This window comes from Macaca mulatta, chromosome 3 (genome assembly GCF_049350105.2).
Source record: "Macaca mulatta isolate MMU2019108-1 chromosome 3, T2T-MMU8v2.0, whole genome shotgun sequence".
NCBI lineage: Eukaryota > Metazoa > Chordata > Mammalia > Primates > Cercopithecidae > Macaca > Macaca mulatta.
The window spans coordinates 144,497,184-144,511,983 of record NC_133408.1 but is presented as its reverse complement, the minus strand read 5'-3'; the positions used below and the strand labels follow the sequence as shown (position 1 = coordinate 144,511,983).

General features: G+C 44.4%; 1 long non-coding RNA gene across 1 annotated transcript; it reads left to right on the top strand.

The window, feature by feature from the left end:
- Positions 1–1,609: 1,609 nt before the first annotated feature.
- Positions 1,610–11,051, top strand: LOC144339909 (uncharacterized). Its single transcript, XR_013415485.1, has 3 exons — positions 1,610–2,344; positions 8,754–8,794; positions 9,549–11,051. It is a non-coding gene; the product is annotated as an uncharacterized LOC144339909 (long non-coding RNA).
- Positions 11,052–14,800: the final 3,749 nt, after the last annotated feature.

Genomic DNA, 14,800 nt, shown 5'->3' with positions numbered 1-14,800 from the left:
TTCTCCTTCTCTTTTTTCCAGACAGTCTCGCTCTGTCGCCCAGCCTGGAAAGCAGTGGCACAATCTCAGCTCACTGCAACCTCTGCCTCTCGGGTTCAAGCGATTCTCCTGACTCAGTCTCCCAAGTAGCTAGGATTACAGGCATCTGCCACCATGCCCAGCTAATTTTTGTATTTTTAGTAGAGATGGGGTTTCACCATGTTGGCCAGGCTGGTCTCGAACTCCCAACCTCAGGTGATCCACCCACCTCAGCCTCCCAAAGCACTGGGATTACAGGCATGAGCCACTGAGCCCTGCCCAGCCCCAGTAACCTCATTTTAACTTAATTACCACTTTGCAGATCCCCATCCCCAAATATGGTTACATTTTGAGATAGTGAGGGTTAGGACTTCAATATATGAATTTATGGGGAGACACAGTTTAGCCCATAACAAGTTCATTCTGTCCACCCTGGTGTGGCCAGCGTAGCTTGTAGGCTTCCTTTCCGGCACATGTGGGTATATGTTCCTCTGAGCTTTCCCTCAATGTCCTCTTTTTCTAACTTATTGTTATGAAAATATTTAAACATTTAGTAGAATACATACCTATCCATGTATCCACCCTCACCTAAATTCAATACTGGCTAATATTTGTCAAGTATCATTTATTTATACCTGCACATGTAGGAGACCAGAATATGCTTCCTGTAAATATGAAGGATTGTTGAGCTGAAGACAATTAAGAAGGAGATGGAGAAAGCTCTCTGCCCTCCCTCTATTTGCCTAAAAGTAGGACATAGATTTCCAGAGACAAAAGATATCCTGGCCTCCTCTTCTACCAGGGAGAACAAAGGTTAACTACTAATGACAGCATTGGACCATTTGGGCCTGGAGGTGATACTGGAGGAAATCTACACCAAGCAGCTCTCCTAACCAACCTTTATCTGCCAATTATTTGCCTTCCCACAAGTTGCCACCCCTAGAGACCCAAAGACTATTTATTATGCTTTTGGCTTCCACCAACGCATGGGACAGAGCTGTTTCGGGATGGGACCTGGGTTAGGTTAATTCTAGCTTCTTCTGGGCTGCTGGTTGGAAGTGGCTTCTCAGCACCCCAGCGGCCAGTGGCACCTGGCAGTCTGTGGTGCAGCAGCAACACCAGCTGGTCGCGAAGGCTTTCTCCAGCGTGGCCCGCCTACAGCCCGCTCCTGCTCTACCTTGGCAGTAGGAAAGTGTTGGCATCCCCAGACGACAGGCTCAACAAGAACTCAAGTGCTCATTCAATAAAATATACACAGTTGAAGAGAAAGTCTGTAATTTGAGTATGTGTGTGGGCAGAACAGTTTCCTACCCCAGCATCCTTGATTATTTGTGCTAATGGGGCAGGGGCTGGGGAGGGGGAGTCTGGGACCCCAGTGTGACCCCCAGACTATTTACACATGGAGAGGCTCTATCTGGCTTCGGGGAACTGTGAGGTCGAGAGATGATAACTTAGGGTTCCTCCCTGGGCATCAGGGAATCCCTGAAATTCTGTGCACATGTTTTTAGGTGTGTCGATATATCTCTTCCTAGGGAGAGAGGCCCTAATTACTGTCAGATTTTTGAAGGAGACCCTGACCCCTAAAGGTGAAAAATCATTACTCTGTGACTAATCCAGACAAAGTTCTGTTGCTTTAATATTAACTTTAGCTCATTTAAAATAAGTTTACCTTTCCTAAGAGATTTCTGTTCAATTGGCTTGGGATTTGGCTAGGTGGTGGGAAAATGTTAAGTAGAGTGAAAAATGTATCACTGATTAACCAGTGGAAATTTATTACAGCAGTTAAGAGCCCTGGGTCTGGAGCAAAACTGCTGAGGTTTGAGGCCCCGTTTTGCTGCTCACTACCTACATGATGTTGGGCAAGTTATTTAAGCTCTCAGAGTTTCAGTTTCTTCCTCTGCAGAATGGGGATGAAAGTAGAATACTAGCCGGGCGCGGTGGCTCACGACTGTAATCCCAGCACTTTGGGAGGCGGAGGCGGGTGGATCACGAGGTCAGGAGATCCAGACCGTCCTGGCTAACACGGTGAAACCCCGTCTCTACTAAAAATACAAAAAAAAAAAAATTAGCCGGACGTGGTGGCGGGCGCCTGTAGTCCCAGCTACTCAGGAGACTGAGGCAGGAGAACGGCGTGAACCCGGGAGGCGGAGCTTGCAGTGAGCCGAGATTGCACCACTGCACTCCAGCCTGGGGGACAGAGTGAGACTCTGTCTCAAAAAAAAAAAAAAAAAAAAAAAAAAAAAAAAAAAAAGAAAGAATACTATAATACTATCTCACGGCATTTTTTGAGGATGAAATGAGCTAACAGTCTTCAGCCCTACATTAGGTGAGTCATTCTTATTTGTTCTATTATTTCTTTATCTATCTATCTATCTATCTATCTATCTATCTATCTATCTATCTATCTAGCTTGAGACAGAGTCTTGCTCTGTTGCCCAGGCTGGAATACAGTGGTGCAATCTCGGCTCACTACAACCTCTGCCTCCCGGGTTCAAGTGATTCTCCTGCCTCAGCCTCCCTAGTAGCTGGGATTACAGGCGTGGGTTACCACGCCCAGCTAATTTTTGTATTTTTTGTAGAGACAGGCACGCTTGATTATTTGTCCCAGCTGGTCTCGAACTCCTGCCCTCTCGAACTCCTGATCTGGCCACCTCTGCCTCCCAAAGTGCTGGGATTACAGGTGTGAGCCACCGCATCTGGCCTATTTCCTATTTAACAAGGTGGAATTATTTCTGGTGGCAGTGCCTTTGTGGCAGGAAGATATTAAGGCTGTGTCCCCTACATCAGAGTAGGCTGGGTTCTCCCATCTCTCTGAGATTCCTTTCTCCTCCCAGGCCATCTAAAGCCAGCTTGGTCTTAAGGCTGATTCAAGAACTACTTTTTCAATATCTCCCAGCACATTCCACATTCCAACCCAGTTTATCCCTCTCTTCTCAATAGCCTATAACCCCCACGTAAACAAATACCCACACGTATTATGTATATTAGAAATGGGCTGGGCGCGGTGGCTCATTCCTGTAATCCCAGCACTTTGGGAGGCTGAGGCGAGTGGATCATGAGGTCAGGAGTTCCAGATCAGCCCAGCCAACATGGTGAAACCCTGCCTCTACTAAAAATACATAAATTAGCTGGGCGTGGTGGCAGCGCCTGTAATCCCAGCTACTCGGGAGGCTGTGGCAGAAGAACTGCTTGAACCTGGGAGGCAGAGGTTGAAGTGAGCCGAGATCGGGCCATTGCACTCCAGCTTTAGATCACAGGGCAAGACTCCATCTCGGAAAAAAAAAAAAGAAATGGAGTGCTCTTCCTATATCAGGTACTCTGTGTGTGTGTGCATACTTCTATATATAAAACCTCATTTGGTCCTTACAGCAACTCTGTGAGGCATACCTCATACTTTATTAGCCCAATTTTACAGATGGGGAAATTGAGGCACAGATAGGTAAGTGATTATACCTCAATCCATAAAGCTAGTAAATAGTAAATCTGAGATTAAGACCCGCATATTTGAAGCCAATTCACCTTGCTGTTATTTAGTCATTTACTTCCTTGCAACTTCACTTACAGCGTAAGATATTCCCCTTCCTTCCTTCCTTCCTTCCTTCCTCCCTCCCTCCCTCCCTCCCTCCCTTCCTCCCTTCCTCCCTCCCTCCCTTCCTTCCTTTTTTAATTGAAACAGGGTCTCACTTGTTGCCCAGGCTGCAGTGCAGTGGCAAGATCATAGCTCACTGCAGCCTTGAACTTCTGAGTTCAAGCGATCCTCTTGCCTCAGCCTCCTGAGTATCTAGGACTACAGGCATGCACCACCATGCCAGCATAATTTTTTAATTTTTTGTACAGATGAGGTCTCACTGTGTTGCCCAGGATGGTCTCAAACTCATGACCTCAAGTGATCCTCCTGCGTTGGCCTCCCAAAGCATTGGGATTACAGGCATAAGCCATTGTGCTTGGCCAGTATTTTGGTTTTCATATTATGTTAAAAAGTCTATAAATTCCTTTAAGACAGAGATGATTTCTTAGACTATTTTTTTTTTTTTTGAGACTGAGTTTCACTTTTGTTGTCCAGGCTGGAGTACAATGGCACAATCTTGGCTCACTGCACAACCTCTGGCTCCCGGGTTCAAGCGATTCTCCTTCCTCAGCCTCCCAAGTAGCTGGGATTACAGGTGTGTGCCACCATGCCGGGCTAAGTTTTGTATTTTTTTTTTTTTTTTTTTGAGATGGAGTCTCGCTCTGCTGCCCAGGCTGGAGTGCGGTGGCCGGATCTCAGCTCACTGCAAGCTCCGCCTCCCGGGTTCACGCCATTCTCCTGCCTCAGCCTCCCGTGTGGCTAGGACTACAGGTGCCCCCCACCATGCCTGGCTAATTTTTGTATTTTTAGTAGAGACGGGGTTTCACCGTGTTAGTCAGGATGGTCTCGATCTCCTGACCTCGTGATCCGCCCATCTCAGCCTCCCAAAGTGCTGGGATTACAGGTGTGAGCCACCGCGCCCGGCCTAATTTTTGTATTTTTAGTAGAGACGGTTTCACCATGTTGGTCAGACTGGTCTCTAACTCCTGACCTCAGGTGATCCACCTGCCTCAGCCCCACAAAGTGCTGGGATTACAGGTGTGAGCCACTGTACCTGGCCCTTCTTAGACTATTTTTCATTCCTCATAGAACCTAGAACAATATCTGGGACATAATGGGAATCCAATAAATATTTGTCTATGAATTGTTGAGTGATTATATGTAGATGGGAAGCAACTAAAATATGTCCACTGTGTTTGTTTAATAATGTAACTATGTTCTTGAACTATAAGCAGATTTTTTGGTCTACCATTTCTGCATAACAAGATTTAAACGTACATGTTACTATTAATACTACACTCTTTCTAATGTGTCTATAGAAAGAATAAAAGTATAGGTGAAGTTGGTTGTACAATTATTATTATCACCACAGCAAGTTGTGCTTGCTCTGAGGGAATTCGTCACTCTGGTTTTAAAATGTTGAGAAGGGTCTGGGCGTAGTGGCTCACGCCTGTAATCACAGCACTTTGGGAGGCTGAGGCAGTGGATCATCTGAGGTCAGGAGTTCGAGACCATTCTGGCCAACATAGTGAAACCCCGTCTCTACTAAAAATACAAAAATTAGCCAGGTGTGGTGTTGGGCACCTGTAATCCCAGATACTTGGGAGGTTGAGGCAGGAGAATCACTTGAATCCAAGGTGGGGAGGTTGCAGTGAGCTGAGATTGTGCCACTTCACTCCAGCCTGGGCGAAAGAGTGAGACTCCATCTCTAAAATAAAATAAAATATAGATAAAATTAAAAATTAAAATGTTGAGATGGAAGAAGAGGAATATTCTCTGTTCTAACTTCTTTCCTTTGATCCTCACTCAGCCTTAAGAGTAAGTTTATCATTCCCATTCTTATGAGGAAACTGAGGCTCAGAGAAGCCATGCTATTCACCCAGGTATTGGTGGAATCAGGATTTAAAGGCAGTGTGCTTGTCTCCAAAGCCCCAACTCTTTCTACTAGCAGATAATCATAATTTTAAATTCAATACTCTATTAGTTATCCATTGCTATGTAACAAATGACCCCTAAAGGTATCGGTTTATTGATAACATTAAATGTAAACATTAAACAATAAACATTTATTCTGAAAGTCAGGGAATCTGGGACCAGCTTAGCTGGGTAGTTCTGATGCAATCTTTCATGAAGTTGTAGCCAGGCTGTTCACTGGGGTTGCAGTCATCTCAAGGCTTGACCGGGGCTGGAAAATCTGTGTATAAACTCACTCAAATGGTTGTTGGAAGGCCTCAGTTCGTTGCTGGCTGTTGGCTAGGGTGTCAGTTCCTTGCTTTGCAGGCCTTTCCATGGGCTGCCTGCATGTCCTCACAACATGGTGACTGGCTTCCCCTGTGAGTGATGAGAGAGCCCATGACGGAAGTCATAGTATTTTAAAACGAAATATTGGAAGTAATACACCATTTTCTGCCTTATGCTGTTGGTCACGTAGACCGACTTTGACAGAGGGTGGGAGGAGATTACACTAGGGTGTGAATACCAAGAGGTAAAGATCGCTGGGGCCACCTTGTGGAGGTTGGCTACAAGTACTTGGGCCAATTTTAGGGTCAACTGGATAAGGTCCAAATAGTAGCAACTAACAGTGCCAAGTGCACTGGCCATTTTGCAGGTATTCTTGGGCTTATTCTTTGGGGGCATATGAAGCCCACTGATGTCTCCCCTGGGCTGTGAATGTGGTTGGTACTGTTGGGCCTAATAGAATATTTCCATAAAGTCTGCTCTGAAGCTGCAGCCCTGAGTATTGAAGGAGCAGAGAATCCAATGCTTCTATATTTACTTTTCTTTGAAGAACTTGTACATATTTATAAGGAGACCTGGAACTTGAACTTCCAGCTTCTGTAACTGTAGATAAGGCAATGCGACCTATGGCAGGAAGAGCAGGTTGGGGATCAAGGACTTCGATACTGGAGTCAGAATCTCTACTCTACCATTTACTAAGAGTGTGACTTTGGAAAGTTATTTCACTTCTCTGAGCTTTCATTTCCTTTACTGTAAAATAGTAATAGCATATGGTTTCTTTTGGGGGTGAGGATTAACTGAGATAAAGCACAATGTGGCAAATTGGGTTTTCCAAAGTTGGCTACACCAATATGTAGCTACATATCACATCCTACATGCTCTTCCTACGCCGTGTCATGAGAGGTGGGGTGTATGTCTCCTTCCTTTCTAAGGAATTTACACAGATCTTTGTAACTGCATCAAGTGACGGAACATGGCCAAAGTGATGCTGAATGATTTCCAGGGTGAGGTCATAAAAGGCAATACGTTTTTCACTGGTTCTGTCTTGGAATGCTTGTCCCACCCAACCCCCTTTTCTTCCCTCTGTTTTGAGACAGAGTTTTGCTCTGTTGCCGGGGCTGGAGTGCAATGGTGAAATCAGGGCTCATGGTAGCCTCAACCTCCTGGTCTCAAGCAATCTCTCCCACCTCAGCCTCCTGAGTATCTGGGACTACAGGTGTGTGCCACCACATCTGGATAATTTTTAAATTTTCTGTAGAGACAGGGTCTCACTACGTTGCCCAGGCTGGTCTCAAACTCCTGGGCTAAAGTGATTCTCCCGCCTTGACCTTCCAAAGCCCTGGGATTATAGACATGAGCTACTGCACCCTGCTGATGCTTGCCTTTTGATCCCAGCTGCCATGTCGTGAGGAAGCCCAGGCCACATAGTGAGACCAGGTGTGGGTGATCCTGCTGGCCCTTAGTCAACAGCCAGTATGAACTGTTAGGCATGTACATGAAGAAGCCATTAGCCTATTCCAGCCTTCAGGTTTTTCGGTTGAAGTTCCAGACATTCTGGAGGAGATTAGCCATCCCTACTGTGCTCTGTTTGAATTCCTGGCCTACAGAAAATGTGACAGATAGTAAGATTGTTGTTGTTTTACAGCATAGTGTTTGGAAGTGACTTGTTATGTAGCAATAAATAAGTAATAAATTTTGGGTTATACATTTTTTAAAAATGCATGCCTCACTGTAAGATATATTCAAAACACTAGGCCAAAACTTTGTTTTTTCACAAGATGACTGTTTCCTGGGAGGGTTTTGGGGAAGGGACATTTTGATTTTGTTTTTCCCTGGCTGCTTTTACACATAAGATTACTTACTCTGAGTATAATGTATGTAAGAACAGACTTTTCATTCTCTATCTGCGGAGCTGTCTCATGGATTTCCAGTCCATTGCTGGGGATTAAGCCACAGCTGTTTCTGGATTTGGCTTATCTTTTGGTTCACTGGTTCATTTGAGTTGTTTTTCAGCATTAATCAATAGGCATCAAAGTTGTTCACATTCATTCCTTGCTCTGCACACAAATATAATTAGGATCATGTCTACTTTTTTGACATTTTCCTTCTTTTAAAAGTATAACCTTGATTACCAGACCAAGGCAGCTATAGGGGAAAATTAGAGCCCAGGTTGGAGTCAAAGGGCAATTGTTGCACCAGTCCTGCAGGTTTTCCAGGATCCCAGAGCGTTGCCTCTTCCTCCTTCCTCTAAAGGTGCCTGCGTATGTATGTGTGTTGGTGTGTGTGTGTGTGTGTGTTTGTGTGTGTGTGTGTGTGTGGTGGGGTGGCAGAGGGAAGATGGGGCAGCTTGGAAGCCCTCCTTTGAGTTCCTGGTGCCTCCTGGCCACTATCCATGTCCTCTGGAGGTGGTCCTGGGCTGCCCAGCAAGCATTTGGATGTAATGAGGGTGAAGGCAGTGGGAAAGAGGAGCATGTGGTCAGGGCTCTGGCCTGCCTGTGCTTTTAAAAGAAAATTGTGGTAAAATACACAGAACACGAAATTTACCATTTTAATTATTTTCAAGTGTACAATTTATATTCACATTGTGGTTGTTGAGGTTTTTTTTCTCTTTTGTACAATACATCATGACCCTCAACACATTGTTATCATTGCTATATTCATAGCTAGAGTTTTTCATTATTCCAAACTGAAAGTCTGTGTCTGTTCAACATGAACTCCCCTTTCCTGCATTCCTCCAGCCTCTGGTCACTTCTATTCTACTTTTTGTCTCTATGAATTGACTATTCTAGGTACTTCATATAAGTGGAATCATACAATATTTGTCCTTTTGTGTCTAATTTATTCACTTAGTATAATGTTTCCAAGGTTCATCCACATGTGGCATGTATCAGAATTTCATTCCTTTTTAAGACTGAATTTTGTTCATTAGGATGGCCTAAGGAAAAAAAGAAGACTGAATAATATTCCCTGGTATGTATATTTCTCATTTTGTTTATCCATTCCTCCATCAGTAGACATTTGGGTTGTTTCTACCTTTTGGCTATCATAATACTGTTATGAACATTGACATATATTTATCTGTTTGAGTTCGACTCCTTTATACCCAGAAATGCAATTGCTGGATCATATGGTGATTCTAGCATCCAGAGTCCTGATCTTGGTCTTCACTGTGTCTAAGGATCTATTTTCCAGTGGAATGAGACCAGGAGCTTCCCTGCTATCTCAGCATCCCAAGGGGCTATGCAAATTAGGCTCACTGTGCTCTGGTTGTGTTTTATTGAACATTTACTTTGTGCTAGCCTCTATGCTAAGTATAGTGTCTCTTAAATTACTCTATGAGTAGGTCTGATTATTACCCATATTTTGCAGATTAGAAAACTGAGGCATGGAGATGTTACATAACTAGCCTAAGGGCACAAAGATTGCAAGTGCTGAGCTAGGATTTGGACCCAGAGAGCATCATGCTAGTTCCCATGCATTTAACCTTTATACAATTCTGCCTTTCCAAACAGATTGGCCATTAAATTCATCATCCAGGATTGTATTTGTTTAGGAGAAATGAACTGCTTTAATTATGGTAAAAATCAAAGATGTAAATAAAAAAGCTAATATAAGAAGCCCACTAGTCTCTGTGGTTTAATAGGATACTAGTGGGCGCTCTCTTTTATGTGTGTGTGTGTGTGTGTGTGTATTTATATATATATGTTGTTTGTTTTTGAGACAGGTTCTCACTGTGTCATCCAAGTTAGAGTGCAGTGGGGTAAAACACGGCTCACTGCAGTCTCGATCTCTTGGCTCAAGCTATCCTCCTGCCTCAGCCTCCTGTTTATCTGGGACCACAGGTGCGCACTATACCTGGTTAATTTTTTAATTTTTATTTTGTAGAGATGAGGTCTCACTATATTGCCCAGGCTGGTCTTGAACTCCTGGGCTCAAACAGTCCTCCCACTTTGGCCTCCCAAAGTGCTGGGATTACAAGTGTGAGCCACCATGCTTGGGCTGTCTTTCATATTTATGATAAAATTTTTTTCTTAGTCTGTAAGGTATATGAGGGAACTTTGTTGTGTATAGGAACTAGTTTTCTCTCTATATTTGCAAATATAAATGCTCTATTTAAGATGTGGCACTCGCTGGGCACGGTGGCTCACGCCTGTAATCCCAGCACTTTGGGAAGTCGAGGCAGTCAGACCATGAGCTCAGGAGTTTGAGATAAGCCTGGCCCACATAGTGAAACTCTGTCTTGACTAAAAAATATAAAAAATTAGCCTGGCATGGTGGCGGGTGCCGGTAATCCCAGCTACTTGGGAGGCTGAGGCAGGAGAATCACTTGAACCCAGGAGGTGGAGGTTGAAGTGAGCTGAGATCGCACTACTGAACTCCAGTCTGGCGACACAGCGAGACTCCATCTCAAAAAAAAAAAAAAAAAAAAAAAAAAAAAAAAAAAAAAAAAAAAAATTGATGTGGCTGTACATTGCTCTTAAGGGTAACCTTGTGGATCCATATAAATTTAGCATGTTGAAACTGTCAGTGAAATGTATCACTAGATGGCAGTGCAAACCAAGTTTTAAAAACTCCAACTGCTTTTTAAAACTGTAAAGTAAGTTAAACCGTAGGAAAGCAGCTGCATTTTTGACATGATCAGGGCAACTGTATTTAATTCAGAATTGATTTTAATCACCTAGAAGAGAATTCACAATCTTTGTTAAGGCAGGAGGCCTGACAAGTGTAAAGGCTTTTACAAGGAAAGCTGCTCCTAAAATGTAAAAAACTATTGCTTTGGAGGAAGCCAGAGTTTCAAGTAAATGTTTTGACTTGAGAAACTTTGCATCAGCAAGATAGCATCACATCTACACACTTACGTTTTGAATTATTTCAGTTTTCCAGCCTGGTTTGGCTAAGAATCAGCCTTTACTCCATAATCACAAATGTACCAACCAATTTTGTCCTCAGGTGAAGTTCCATTCAGTTAATGCCAGAGAGAAATCCAGTGCTTAAATAATGTGGGAAGTTAGGATTGACCCACAGGTTGGTTTGACATCTGAGGCCCTGAACTTACTGACTTGTGGTTGGGCTAATGAAACAGATCTCACCCATTAGAAGAGGATTCCCAGCTTTTTCTTTGAGAAAGGAGGTAGCAGGTAGTACGGGGTGAGGTAAACGCATTTCCTTATCTTGGTTCACGAGGATTTGGCTCTCATCTGATGAATTTTAATATTCTAACTTGTATCCTGACTAGGTGAGAGAATTAATGTTTCATTTCAGAGGAAGCTGTACACTTGCGCCTGGATGCCAAATTCTCTCAAAAGGGAAAACTGACTTAGAAATGGATTTTTCTTTTTTTCCTCCAGCTGACTTAGGTAAGTAATTAGTCTTCTGGAAGGATTACAGGGAAGCAGCATCGAAGAAATGGAATCCAGCTAATTCCTCCAATAAACTGAAGTTTTCAGAACATGACTTGTGAAAAGTAAACATAAGCTGACATCTTTTCACACTGAACAGCAAGAGCCGAAGTGTATCCAAAAGCCATTGTCAAAGCAAGGAGTGAGAACAGCTGGGGTTAAGACCTTATGAAGGGCATCACTGAGCCTCTTTGGGCCTCAGATTCCTCATTTGTAAAATGGGCATAATAATACCTCACAGGGTAGTTGTGAGAGCAAATGAGATAATGGACATGAAGGCACCTGTACACTCCACGGTTCATCAGAATATTGACTATTAGTGCTTTCATCATGGGACTCCATCCAAACCCCTGCTTTCCCTCCCCCCAGTAAGTGGTTGCCCTCCACCCACCCCCAATCTTCTAATAATGTAGACTGGAAACCCAAGCATCATCTTTGTCCTCCTTTTCATCCCCTACCCCAATTGGTCTTCATCCACAGTCTCTTTTTTTTTCTTTCTTTTTTGAGACAGAGTCTCACTCTGTCACAGAGGCTGGAGTGCAGTGGCGTGATCTTGGCTTACTGCAACCTCCACCTCCTGGGTTCAAGCGATTCTCCTGCCTCAGCCTCCCGAGTAGCTGGGACTACAGGCGCCCGCCACCACGCCCAGCTACTTTTTCTATTTTTAGTAGAGATGAGGTTTCACCATGTTGGCCAGGCTTCTGACCTCAAATTCCTGACCCGGTTTTGCTCCTGACGAGGCTCCTGGTCTCGAACTCCTGACCTCATGATCCGCCTGCCTCGGCCTCCCAAAGTGCTGGGATTACAGGCGTGAGCCACCGTGCATGGCCCATCCCTCAGTCTCTATTTCCATAACTGGAAGAATCTCCTAAGTAGGCTCTAATCTAGCCTTGCATGACTCCATCCTGCTCACTATTAAAGAAATAATCCTCTTAAAAAATCACACTTGGATTATTCTTTTCCCTCGTTCAGAAACTTTCAATGGTTTCCCATTGCCTGCAGAATAAAGTCCAAAGTTCAAAGTAGCTGGAATGAAAAACCATTAACAATCTGGCCTCCCTACCTAAATAACATCAATGAGAGGGCCACACAGAAATCAGACATGTGGAAATCAAAACATGTTTAACCGCTGATAAATGCTATACTAGAGGATAGGTTATGTGGCCAAAAGAGTTTGCCGACAATTTCTGCTTCCCATTTTCCCAGTCTAGACCTTCGGGCACAGTCCGCCTGAGGCTTGTCTTCCTCTCCGTGGTCATTTAAAGTTGACCCTACTCATCCTTTTTCCCCACTGCAGGCTTCCTGAGGGTTCCTGCAGTCCTTGGCATCTGTCTCACTCACCTGTCTCTTCGTATGTTCTGCCATAATGTTTAGCTTCCTTCTTGAGAGCATGGCCTCTTCATAGAAGTCAGAAACTCCTGGCCCACTGGCTAAACCTGATCTCTAGAGGTTTTCCTGACTCTCACAACATTGGTCTGCACTGTGTTTGACAGTGCATCAACTTACCTGACAATTCATATTCTATTTTTTTTTTTTTTTTAGAGGTAGAGTCTAACTCTGTCACCCAGTCTGGAGTGCAGTGGTGAGATCATAGCTCACTGCAGCCTTGACCTCATGGGCTCAAAAAATCCACCTGTTGAGATTACAGATGCTCACCACCATGACTGGCTAATATAAATTTTTTTGTAGAGAGAGGGTCTCACTATATTGTCCAGGCTGGTCTCAAATTCCTGGCCTCAACCAATCCTCCCACCTCAGTCTCCCAAAGTGCTGGGATTATAGGCATGATCCACTGTGTCCGGCCTGTATTCTAAAAAAATACTGCTGAGAAACTTGGAAAGCTAGCAGCCTTGGTTTCTTAGGTTTGACTTGCAACAATTGACTTCTAGTAAATATTGCCTATATTGCTTTCTCCACCACCTCAACATAAACTTTTTCCCAATTCACTGCTTATATTCCTGCTATTTCATGAAGATTGCTCTTGTTAATGTCACCAATAGCCTCCACAATTGCCAACTCCAGTAGTTTGTCTCTGCTTTTTTCTTACTTGCCCTTTCGGCAGCATTTGCCACTTAATGATGCTTTTCTTTTTTAGACAGGATTTTACTCTGTGACCCAGGCTGGAGTGCAGAGGTGCAATCTTGGCTCACTGAAACCTCCGCCTCCTGGGTTCAAGCGATCCTCCCACCTCAGCCTCCCGAGTAGCTGGGACTACAGGCACGGGCCACCATGCCTGGCTAATTTTTGTATTTTTAGTAGAGACGAGGTTTTGTCATGTTGGCCAGGCTGGTCTTGAACTCCTGACCTCAGGTGATCTGCCCGCCTCGGCCTCCCAAAGTGCTGGGATTACAGGTGTGAGCCACTGCTCCCAGCTATGAATTGAATTTCTAACAAGCAACTTAAACTTCACAAAAAAGAAGTTTTGGAGTTTTATCTCCCAACCCCCTGCTTCTTCTCCTCTTCTTCCTTTCTCAGTAAATAGCACCACTATCTACTCTCAGAGCAAAAAATACCTAGTAGCTCTCTCTCCTCACCTTCCACATTCAATCCCTCAACAAGTCTTAGGTTCCAAAAACACACTTCTCTGTAGCAGATGCCATGATGTACTACCCAAGCCCTTTCCAGGACTGCAGGACTTATTCCCACAGCTGCTGGGCATGTGGCCACCTCACAGCCCTCTGCCTTCTCTGCAAATTGCCCTCAGCTGCAGAGAGCCTCCTTACCCAAGATCACATCCCTTCCTGCTTGCATATAAAGGTCCACTTCCTCAGTAACCCAAAACAACTCTGGAAGGCCACCCCAGCACATCCCAGTGCTGCCTGTGGGGTCAGCTAAGGCCCTCATGGACACTGCCTCAGAGCCCAGCATCTTCTCCTGCCCACACTGTGTCCTTCCCTTCCCTTCTGGAAAACCAATCTGCAATATTACCCCAAGTGTACCTGCCTCTTTCCATCTGCCTGTTACGATTTTGGTTAAGCCACCACCTACGTCTCACCTTGATTGCCGCATTGCCTTTCCACCTACTCTCACCTTGATTGCCGCGTTGCCTTTCCCCGTCTCCTTGCTGTTGCTCTTCATTTGACCATTCTTTTCCCTCACGACTGTCAACTATTGATACTGTTTCGCTGTCTCCCCACCCAAATCTCATTTTGAATTGTAACTCCTGCAATTCCCACGTATCGTGGGAGGAACCCGGTGGGAGGTGATTGAATTATGGGGGCGGGTCTTTCCTGCGCTGTTCTCGTGATAGTAAATGAGTCTCACGAGATCTGATGGTTTTAAAAAAACAAGAGTTCCCCTGCATGAGTTCTGTCTTTGCCTGCTGCCATTCATGCAAAATGTGACTTGCTCCTTCTTGCCTTCTGCCATGATTGTGAGGCCTCCCTAGCCATGTGGAACTGTGAGTGCAATTAAACCTTTTTCTTTTGTAAACTGCCCGTCTCGGGTATGTCTTTATCAGCAGTGTGAAAACGGACTAATACAGCTATGTTTTATTTTTTATTTTTTTTAGACATAGAGTCTTGCTCAGTCCATCCTCAGCTGGAGTACAGTGGCACAATCATAGCTCACTGCAGCT